The sequence below is a fragment of the Alligator sinensis genome, unplaced genomic scaffold, assembly GCF_000455745.1.
Source record: "Alligator sinensis unplaced genomic scaffold, ASM45574v1 scaffold1175_1, whole genome shotgun sequence".
NCBI classification, from domain to species: Eukaryota; Metazoa; Chordata; order Crocodylia; family Alligatoridae; genus Alligator; species Alligator sinensis.
The window spans coordinates 343,320-355,212 of NW_005842762.1; positions in this window are offsets into that span (position 1 = coordinate 343,320).

Sequence of the window (11,893 nt, forward strand, 5' to 3'; positions counted from 1 at the left end):
GGGTTTTTTTTTTTTTTTTTTTTTTCACTTTCCTTAGAAACATTGGGTATTGGCTGCAGCCGAGAGTGAGGATGTTGACTGGGGTGGGCAAGTGCTCCTGCTAGGACTTAAACATGGAGATTCCTGGCTAGTGGGTCTTGTCCCTCTGCTCAGAGTCAGTCCAATTACCATATGTGGGGTCAGAAAGGAATTTTACCCCACGGTCAGATTGGTATGGACTGTGGGAGGTTTTGCAAGGGGTGTGGCCCATTTCCTTGGATCTCTGGAGCATATTTTAACAACCTTTGCAGCTGCAGACATTGGCTGCTGTGGTTCTCCTGCTTTACCTGCAGCAGGTTAGGGGGTTCTAATGTGTCAAGGTTGACTGTAGTTTTTGTAATAGTTTAGACAATTGGTTTGATAGGGATGGGGTTGGACTAAACAACCTGTGGCAGCTCCTTCCAGCCTTGCGTTCTATAATTCTAAATGATAAAATGTATAAAACCAATGTTAGTGTTAAGTCCTTGGTCACAAGTGCCCAGCCAGTTTGAATTTAATAATTCTCTACATACATGAAATACATGTTTTCTACAAGTATGTTTAGGCATACCAACCTCCCAATCTTGCAGATTTTTGCCACCTGGAATAATGCCTACTTATGTCTACTTGTAAGCACTTTATCTATTAGCAAGTGTTTTAAAACTGGATCCTAACATTGTTTGTATAATCTCTGTCTAATCTCTCTAGACAGGCCTAGATCTGGTTACATCCGCCAAAAAAGAAAATTCAATAATAATAAGCTAACTTAACAAAAGATTGATGTCAGGTGGTTTAAGGCATTTTATTAAATTGATGTCACTCACTAGGCTGGGAAATATTAAACAAGACAAAATGATGTGAGCTTTAGGAACTGGGATAATTGCACCATTACAACCATGCTCAGTTCTTTTATTATTGTTGCGAGAAGGTAAGCAACAGTCCATTCACTAACTGGAAATTTGCAAAATCAGACTTGGAAGGGAAAGGGGGTAGGTATTACTTAATTTACCTTTACCTAAACAAAAAGACAGTTTAGATCATTCTATCACTATGCAAATATCATACAGATTTATTACTTTTATGACAGTGACACAATCTGCCATGAGTGTTTTGAAAATATCTAAATGCTCAAATTATTCTATCCTACCAATATGGACATTTGCAATATGGGCAAATTGTTAAAATGCCTGTTCTCTTAAATTTGCTGGTGTCTACAGTAGAAAGGTACTGACCTACTTACAGTATACTGTGTGTGTCATGGCTGGCACAGTGGTGTGTGTGCTGTGACCACAGCTTTTCATATCTGCCAGTTTTGACTCTTTATTTCCTTGTGCTTCCTCATTTTCTCATAACATGGGATATTACATGGCTACAATCTAAGTAAAGCTGTTGGAACACTTTCTCCTTTCTTAGTACAGTTTTATTTCTTAGCCCTGGAGGAGGGTCTGCCTTGTTATATGTATAGGGTTTTGCAAAGGGATGGGGCTCCTAGGTGTTAACACAGCACAACTGTTAAATGCATAGGCATTTCATTTTGGCGAAAAGAGCAGGAGACCCTGAGGAAAGTCTAATTCTTTAATAATTAATCATATGCTGGATATCCAGAAGCCTACAGCTGATGTTTCTTTTGCATAGTTATTTTGCTACTGCCCAAAAGCAGGTCTCATTTTGACACATGCTGTATAAATAGAGAGGAAGATGATCTCTGTACTGAATAACATAAATATGACCATATCTACATTGTAAACTTATTTGCCTTGGCAGCAGAGACCTTGAGGATGTTGCGCTTCTCGGGGTGTCTGTCTCTTTAATTGGAAGTAGCCACACAATGCTTTCATTCTTCCTTTTTTGTCCTTGTGTGACAAGGCATTCAGCAGAATTTGCAGATTCATTGCAATCTGACAGGGCTATGTCATAAGCACTTCTGCTGTGACTTCTGCTGTCAACCATGCACCTTAATGCCCACACCACTCCAGCTCCCTCACAGGGTGCGACAGACAAGCTAATTGGTATCGTCACCTGGCTACACTGTTTCTGGTATTAGAAGCTGTTCATCCAGCAAAGCACTGCATGCTTAAGTGCGTTGCCATCAGGAATAGTAAATTTACCACGTCCACATGGTAACTGATCTGGAATCGATAGAATTGGCCACAGAACTTGCATAAAATCTCACTGAAGTCTGATGTGGTCTATCTAGGGGGAGTCGTCTGCAATCTCCAGGTTTCAGTTTAAGATGCGGTGTGATTGGAAAGCCAAGAAAACCAATAAGAGGAAGCACTGATAAGATCTCCTAAGAAATGTGAGAGAATTATCTGAAGTGAAAATGAAATACATTATATACTGAAGAAAATGTTAGCTGTTCTTGGAACGAGTGAATAAATAGCTAGTCATGTGGTTTATCAGGAAAAGACAAATTAAAGTAGGGGTAGGGAAGGGTACTGCTTCATGTACTTTCTCAGCAGATCCTATCCCTAGAGTAGCATATGGTAAGTTTAATTAGTAAAAATGTCGACAGACAACAGATTCTGTGTGCATTTCATTGCCAAAAGCATGGGTGGGTAATTCCTGTGAGCATGTACTTAGTATGATTTATAAAAGTCTAATGCTGACTTTTTTTCCCTATTTTGAACCTGATGCACTGAAAAGAATTATTACCAAATATATTGGCTTACAATGATTCACTTTCACCACACAATTAAATGTGGCAGGAGACTTTGAATAATGACAAACTGATTCCATCTAACTCTTACGGAATTCTACAAGGTTTTTATATAAATTGAAAGCATTACACCATTGTTCTCAGGAGAGAACCTCTAGAGATGTTACAAGATAATTAAGCCTCATAATTTCCGTGTAAGACTAGGATTAATTTATATCCTTGTTGTAAGTGAGTATATAGTCAAAGTAGAGCACTATATGAAGGTTTTGGTTCATTGACAAAATTTAAAAAAAAATTGGAAATAAAAAAATTGGAAATTACATTTTTTTTTTTTTTTTTTTTCTTCACAGTCTACCTGGAATAAATATTTTTCATATTTTTCTTGCCAGAACAAAATGTAAAAAAACCCCAAAACCTATCTTTTCTGTAATGAATTTTTTTTTTTTTTTTTTAATGAAATTGGGGGGGGGGGACTATGGGTTGAGATTCTAATCCTTTAAAAAAAATAAAAATTTAAATAAAATATGTATATAATATGAGGTAAAGATGCAGTACTCCTATTGACACTGGTTAGTAATTGCTTCCCTAAATTAAAAGTACTACTAAAGATGAATAAAGGTATCATATCACACTTCACAATATTGTTGCGTGTACATCTAACAGGCAAAGATGTTTGCTCTTGTGACTTTGGAGCCCCAGAATAAGAGTTCTGTCTTTCTTGCCACTTGTGAGTTTGGAGTAGCCACAGTGTGTAGCATACTAATAGCAGTGGAGTCCTACCCATCACAGATCTGTAGCTGTAACCGACTATTAAACGCTGCTTACATTCTTTATTTGTTTCCTTTTTCAGCATTGCAATATTTTAATAAAAAATGCTAACTGATACACAGAAAATGTTTATAAGAGCAGTTTCCCCTCAGCTATTAGCAGCTGTAATAAAAACATATTTATGGACCCCTTTTATGAGGGGGAGGTATAATTTACATCAGTACAGACTCAAATGAGAAGTGCCTTTTTCATATATAAATGAAGCCAATTTCAAGCTGCTGGAGAACAAATAAGCACTTTGAGCAATTCAGTACTAGAAACACCAATTTTCTTGCTGGTAGTAATGGGTATTCTCCAATCTGTTGTCCTAAAAATACACCTTCTAAACTGCAGGTCTGATTATTCCTTGTGCTAAAGTCTGTATTGAATGACTGTAATAACCCTTGAAGTGCAGTTATGTCCAGGTTGCAAATTGGCAGTTTTTTTAATGGAGAATAGCTTCACTATGTGTGAATTTAGGGAGGGCAGAGGGAATTTTCAGTAAGATGCATGCGACTTGAATCTAAGCAGAACAGTAGAGGACATTAGCAGAAGACCCAGATGGCTCCAAGCAACTTTGGCTAAGATGCCTCCACCCTTTAAAGTGGTGCAAACAAGTATTTGTGTGAGATGGCTTAGATGTAAGTGGCTTAGTTTAAGCCATCTGATCTCGAGTCCAGATATGTGTGTGCAACCATTTGCCGCTTGCTGGGAAGAGGTGCAGGCAGCTGGAGGCAAGGGTGGTGGAGGGGCTGGTGGATCTGTGGCAAGGGTTGGAGGGTCCACGGAGGGAAAGGGGGGGTAGAAACAAAGCAGCAGTGATCATTGGCTTGGCTTTGCTAGCCCCAAGGCTGTGCCATGGACCTGTGCAAGCATTGACCTTCTTCAGATCAGGTTAATTCTTTGCCAAGCTAGTTAGTTCACCTCTGACCTAAATTAACTTCAGATGTGGTGCACCATTTTTAGGGTGACTTAAGCCATGTGACCACTTGAACATCAGGGTATTTAGATCACCCTAACCTTGGCTACTCCATTCCACTCCGGGGTTTCTTATTCTCTTGCTCTGCTTGTATTTTTTGTCCTTGCTACCCCAGCTGGAGTCTTTTGAAAGAGTTTGCTGTTCTCTCTTCACACTAGAACAAAAGAAGTTAGAAGAGTTTCTGGCAGCTCTGGCCCTTTAAAAGCTGAAAACAGTAAGAAATATTTTGCTGCATGAGTGCATGTGAGGATTCAGGCATTTTTGATTTCTCACAATTAGCTTCAGTTGTTAATAACTCTGCATTTGGGATGCAATGCACACATTTGTTGTCTGCAGTACTCCAGGAGGTGGTGTATTTTCATTCTTGGTGTCTGCAGTCTGTATTTAAAACCTTTAATTATTGGCATGAAGTATAGTTATCACTCTTCAAATGTGTCTGCTCTTATAATGGGCTATTTAGTGCTTCAAGATATTCCTCCCCAGATTATGGAAGGTATCAAAGATCTAATTAAAATATTTCTACTGTTTGTAAAGTATTTATTTCTATAAATCATTGTGGTGATTAGTATGTCACTAGCTGAACTAGGATTTTCAAGGACAACAGTCTTGCTTTTAAAAGCATTAGCATTTGGAGTGATAAATTACAGACAACTTGATCGCCTACATCATTAGGATCCTTATCTAAATTGTTTACATGTCAAGTTTCCTTTCTAGTGGTGAATAATTTGTATAAATGGCCCTTCATTTGGTAATCTCATTTCCTTAACAGTAGTTGGGTGATGGTACATAAAAAGTAATAAAAGCCCTCAGCATTGCTTTTTTCCTGGAGCTTGTCATAGCCTCTGGCTCTGATAGTGTCTGACACTTATTACTCAAGTCCTGTTTACCTAAAAGCAGAAGCTTTATGGAGGTTCCATCTAGAGTGATACAGCTTCTTTCAAGGTAACTGTTTGGAGTAAAATCCATATTGAGATTTGATTAAACAGCTGCTTTTTTTCTCTTAACTTAAAGGTACTTTATGTAGAAATTTAACATTATGCCACCGTCTTCCTCTTAAATTATAACAGTTTCTTAAAGCTTGTTTTCTAAACAGTGTTCCCCTGCCCTGTTTATAGTGATGAAACATTGATTCCTCGATCATACCTTTCAGAAGCAGAATTAAACCCACCTTAGCTGCTCTATGACTCTTAAGACAGAGGCATCTCTGAAGAGGTGATGGTCTGGTTACATGGCCATGGCAGGACTGAGCTCAGTACCTGCTTCTGGTTCCTGCCACAGGCTGATACAGGGGGTAGTCTCAAAACCTGATGTTCACCGCTGTTGGCTGTGGAGAGGCTCAACTTTCTCTTTTTCTGGCAGTCTTGACTGTCAGCCATAAACACTGCCACATGGTATAGGAATGGCATATGCTTAGGACAAATGGTATATAAAGGCATGTTCTGAATAAAGGCACCACCTGCAGGTACCCTCTTCTCTCTGGGTGAATAATGACCATTGGCCACATGGTATAGTGTTGGTAAACCCTAGCTGGAATTGGAACTGGCTGACAGGGACTGTCTGTCAAGTCCCCCTGGGCCAGAGCTGGTGCTGACAGCACACATAGGGCGTTAAGCACTAATGGTCATTTGGAATGGCAGTGCATCAAGGCCATGAGGCCATGGAGCCTCTGTGACCTTCCCTTCAGTCCATTGGGAAGCCCCAAGCTGGGGGGTGGACCAATCCAACACTTATAGGTGTTTAGCGCTGATGGCCATTTGGGAAGGCAGTGGGCAAGGCCAGTAGGTTGCTGCTATTGTCCCTTAAGGCCTTCAGTCTGAAAGCAGATTTGACAGATGCCTGAGCTGAGAGTGGGGCTGTCCAACTCATGTTGCATGTCAAGCACTATGGTCATTTTGAGGATGGTACTCTCCCTTCATTGGGACATCCTTGTAGTTTGCCACTGTACCTAAGCCTTCCAGGGTGCTGCCCCAGCTCACTGCACCAGATCAGCACTTTGGCCATTTCAGGGATTCATGATCTGCATAGGCCTATTCAGGCACATGAGAGGGATAGACCCAACTGAAACAAGGCTAGGAGTGGTGGTGACTAGCTTCATGGACCACAAATTCTGAAGCACCCTTCCTGCCTGCCTTGGCATGAGGTTTCACATTCCAGTTTGATTAACTCCTCATGCACTATTTTTCTCTGTGCTATTGTTTCATATTCAGATTACCCCTTCCCATTACACTATTTTTCTCTATGGTTGGACAGTCACATAATGATTAAAACAACCATGCAGTTGGGAAATGGCTGAAAAGGGATTCATGGCAGCCACCACTGGACTTCTGTCTTAGGTTGGATTGGCCACCTGGGGCTTTTGCCCCCAAACAGGTTCCCATCATGGGTTATTTTAAATAGTCTTTTTTGAAGAGACCTGCTTTTGCCATTCTTATGTAATCCAAAATGGCCGGGGGGGGGGGGGGTGGGAAAGGGGGATCTTAACTGCCTAAGAATTTTGAATATTAGACCTCAATTATGCAATATAATTGTAACATACATTATGTAGCAAGTAGTAGTGTATGACTCTGACTATAACTTTATAAGTTTACTCTGCAAACACTGTCAAGTTTTTGGACAGTGGGAAAGCAGTGGTAGTGTTAATTGCTGCAGTTCCTGGAGCCACTGCTATGGTGCTCTCCTCCACCAAATGTCTGGACCCCTGGAGAGCCCCACAGGCCAAATGACATGGTCCCACATGCCAAATCTGGCTGGTGCAGAATGTCAGTCTTATGGCTGAATCTATTGCATGAGGCTGGCTCACGGGATGGGGCCTCCAGACCAGACCCATGTGCCAGGGCTAGGCCTGTGGAACTGCAGTTTGGCAACCTATATGTCTTAGTCTGTTTGGTGTGAAATAGAATCCCTGGAAGTGTCAGTTAAATTAATGTAGGGGGGTTCATAATCTCCCATTTAAAATAGAGCGTTTGTCATTCCTTGAGTCTCATAGAAAAACAATCCCATTTGCAGCACTTGTTAACAGTACACAGCTTGCATTTAGAGGCAATGTGCTGTTCAAGATATCTGCATTCCTAAATTGGGTTTGTGGAAAAGAAACATGGGCCACTTTTATTCATCCTGGCTTTTAAACCATCAGCCTCCAGAGCTCCTGTGAATCCTATTGACTGTTTCCGTTCCGTATCTTTTGAAAAATTATCATAGATTTGTTTCACGTTAAGTCATGTTTCACACTCTGTAAATTAACTCAGAGGTGACACCATGTCATCTAGTTGCTGTCTATTCTTATTCCTCATCAATTTTTCATTTATGTCCATTAATTTTGCTCTTGTTTGCTATTCTCACTTCCCAGGAAAAGGGAGAGTTTCTGTGGCCTTGTTAAATGCTTCTCTAAATCTAAAAATAGCCCTCATCAGCTCTCCTATATGATACATTCACTAAAAGATTGTATGCAATATTGGAAATAGTAGCAGTTCTAAATACCTCTGTAAGCTAGCCCAAAATCACTGTTAAGCTGTCAGAGTGATTTTTCTGTTTTCTATAACCAGGTTGCCTGAAATAGCATGGAACCAGATTTGATGACCTAGATGGTCTATTCTAGTTGTTTGTATACATAGAACCTCTCAATATCTCTCTTAAACTTAATAAATATATTCTGTCAGTTTTGCTTGCTTTTCTTTTAGTCTCTAGAATGTGGGGTTTCCGAAATGTGCAACACCCTTTATTAATATTTGGATAATGCTTAGCACATTATGAGCATGTCTGGCAACCAGTAGTTAATGCAAATGATAGCAGATGCTTGCTCAAGGTCACAACTGTGAAATTTTGTTAGTCTTCTTACCATTTGGGAGCATGTATAAAAATGGGGTATAGTTTAGTCCAATTTCTAGTACACAGGTGCATTTTACCTTCAGGATAAGACTTTTTGTACATCATTTTTAAGTAAAGTTGTTTTTTTTTATATTTGCTTAAGAGCTCAGCTTTTTGAACAGTCAATCTTCTGAATTAGTGCACTAAAACAAAAGCATATTAAATGTAATATTTGTTCTTTAATCTCATTATGCATTTCTCCCATCATTGTCTGGGTTTGTATGTGGTTTTGTTCCCTTTTTTTGGTAAGGTTTAGAAAGAACCATTACGCTTGCAAAGTACTTGGATTGCTGATTGCTATGTAAAAAAATAATTGTACTAGAGTAGAAGAAATTAAAATCTTCTTATTGCATAAAAGCATTAAGGACATTTAGAAATGTATGACTGCATAACCTTGATTAAAATGCCTGCTTATCAGAAATGAAGATACAAGATTTTATAAGATGTATAAATACTTTAATAATGTCTTCATGTCAGATGTCATCAACAGACTGTAATGATAAATAAAAACATTCTGAACTATTTTTTTTTCACTTGGAGGCATTGAAGTTTTGATATCAGTACTGTAAACAAGACAAGATTCATTATTCAGATGAATTGTGATAGTGATATATAGAATATTGAATCTGGAAGATCTGAAAGTCATTGAAAAATAATGTTGCCCTTCTGAGTTGTATTATCTATAGCTATAAATAATTTTTCTATAAGATAGCATATTTCCTCTCAAATTATAGGAAAACTTTAAACATTTTATTGGACTGATGTATTATATATTTATAGCTATTTTTATATTTAGTTTAAGGAATCATTCTTACTTTCTGGGGAATAATATTCTAGGAATTATACTGTCTGCCAATCAGTATTTTGAATCTGTAATGAATAGTTTAAAAAGTATTGCTTCTGGAAGAGAGATTGTCAGGGATGGCGTTAGAACATCAGCGCACCCATCGCTTTAAAAATCTAGTGACTTCCATGAAACAAACATTCCTATTTTCAGCAAGACAAATATTATCAAATATGCTATCAGATTAAAGCACTTCAGGTTAGAACACTATTTTGGACATCTGTGCCACGTCCATTGTGCGTTAAACTAGGTCCCATTTGCTAGCATCCCAGGGGTCCTTTGCAGGGCAGCGTGCTTACCTCAAGCAGAGCTTGTCTGCTCTGTCCATGCTGGGCTGGCATTGCTCCCTCAGCTGTCACTGACCCAAGGCAGTGACAGCCTCTGATCCCCGCCAGCTGTGAGCCACAGTCTTGCTTGGGGGGGGGGGGGGGGGGGGAGGTGGGAGGGGTCACAGCTTTGGTGGGGGGGGGGGGGGGAGGGAAGAGGTTGGAAGGGGAGTTTCTGTCCCTGGAGCTGCCCAGGCCCTGTAGTGCTGTTCAGTGGGAACGTGGTCTAACTTACTCTAAGTAAAGTGCTATAGAGCGCTTTCTTCCAGGGGCTTTTTGAATGTGTACTTAGCCTTAGTCAACAACATTTTTGTTAGGCTATTTTGGCTCCCATTTATAACATTTTTAGCTTTATAAAAAAAACTCAGCCGAGATTTTTCAAAAACAGATGGCTAAAATTAGATTCTCAGAATACCATGTACATAATAGACCCCTCCCCCCATGTAGGCAATTGCTTGATTTATTTATTTTTTTTACATTTATTTGTTTTTAAAGCTGCCCAATAGTTCCCACTGACCCTCAGAGTAGCTGTGCACAAAAAATAGGATCTGATTTGGATCTAAATTTCCCTTTCCTTATATTCAGTTTTCCCATTGGCTTTTGACTGCCATAATTGCGTCACAAAGTACAATTTGGCACAACAAAGATGGGCAGGATCAGGCTCCAACTGTTCACATAGTGGTTCCTGTCTCATTCTTTCCCAGGAATACAAATTATCTCTCTGGTGATCACTACCCATACAGGTAGGAACCGATAAGTGAGGCAAACACGTTAAGGACACTGGTAAACCAGGACATGAAGGATATTGATGTCAATATACTAACACTTTGGTGTAAGAAGCGTCAAAATGAGTGAAGTGGATTTTTGACCCCATCAACATGCACTCCATCTGGCTTTTGTGACTCGGACAGCTGCACAAAAATGCAGTCCCCACTAATCAATATTTCAGGGCTGCGCTGACTTCCAGCATATGAAAATTCCATTCAACTTAGTGCCTTAAGAGAGAGCTTTATTTTGGAGGTACATAGTGTGAGATATGTACCAATGGCATAATTCACAGGTCTCTAATGTACACTTACTTCCACTTCTGCGAAGGTTCATAAGAACATGCCAATCTACTATGAATAATGATAGGATATTGAGTGCTTAGAAAATTCTACTAGTAAAAAAGCCCCCATGTTTTCCCACATTCGAATGACAATTGACTTAAAAAAAAAAAAAAGCAGTCCTAAATTAAGTTGCAGTAGATACCTGTGTATTATTCAGGGTACTGTAATATATAGAGTTGGAATATTTAATTGTAAAGCAACTTCTCACTAGCAAAATGGTGTAGCTTAGCATTTTGTTTCTTACATTTGGTGGTCTGTTCTTTTTGCTTTAGTAGTTGCAAAGGCAAAATGGCACTCTTTATTTAGCTTGAGTTCTAATTAAAAGGATTTTTCTTAAAACCAACAGTCATAAATATTCTTGCTTCTCCTTCCTCCATCCATGTAGTCAAAATAAATTTGTACATGTTAACTTCTAGAAGTACACAGCTCAAGCATCTAGACCAGGAATGTCGGCTTGATCAGGCCCGTGGACCTCCCTGCTCCTGTACCCAATCCAGCACATGCAGCAGCCACCCAGGCCAATCAGAACAATTCATCTCCAGTAAGTGATGTGTGATCGGCCCCATGCAGCATATGGGTCAATAGAGAGCACCAGGGGCCAGATTACAAGGCCCTGTGGGCCGGGTCTGGCCCATTGGCCATACATTTGACACCCCTGATTTAACTCTGTCCTGTAGCACTGGTTATTGGGAAGTTGGATGGTTCAAAAGTTGTAAGCGTCTCACATAACTAGTTCCTTCTCCAGCACTACATTATGCCAGTGTGTGTGTGTGTGTATACATATACACACACACACACTCACTCACCAGTTCACACACATGCAACCCACCTGCACATAGGTAAGTTCCTAACTTGGATGGTACAGTATATATGTGTGTGTTTGGGGTACTTGTGATACTTGGGGGAAGGTTAAGGTGAGAGAGAGAGTTAAAGTGTAGGGAGTGAAAGTTGCCAGAACTGAGATTAGAACTGGTGGACTAGAGAGAAGCTGGCTGAGGAACTGAGGCTTGGGGTTACTTAAGGTAGATTGGGGCTGGAAACTGAAGCAGACAGCTGAGATATGGTGGGGGGGTGGGGGGCCACAGATAAGTGGTGGCAAGGAGGAGACAGCCAGGAAAGAGAGAGAGAGAGAGAGAGAGAGAGGCAGAAACCTGGGGGAGCTTGGGCCTGGAAACAGACTGACAGTTTAGAGATTGGTGGGGGGGCAGATAAGTGGTGGCAAGGAGGAAACAGTCAGGAAACAGACAAAAACCCAACTTGGGGTTTCAAAATAACAGACTTATTAAA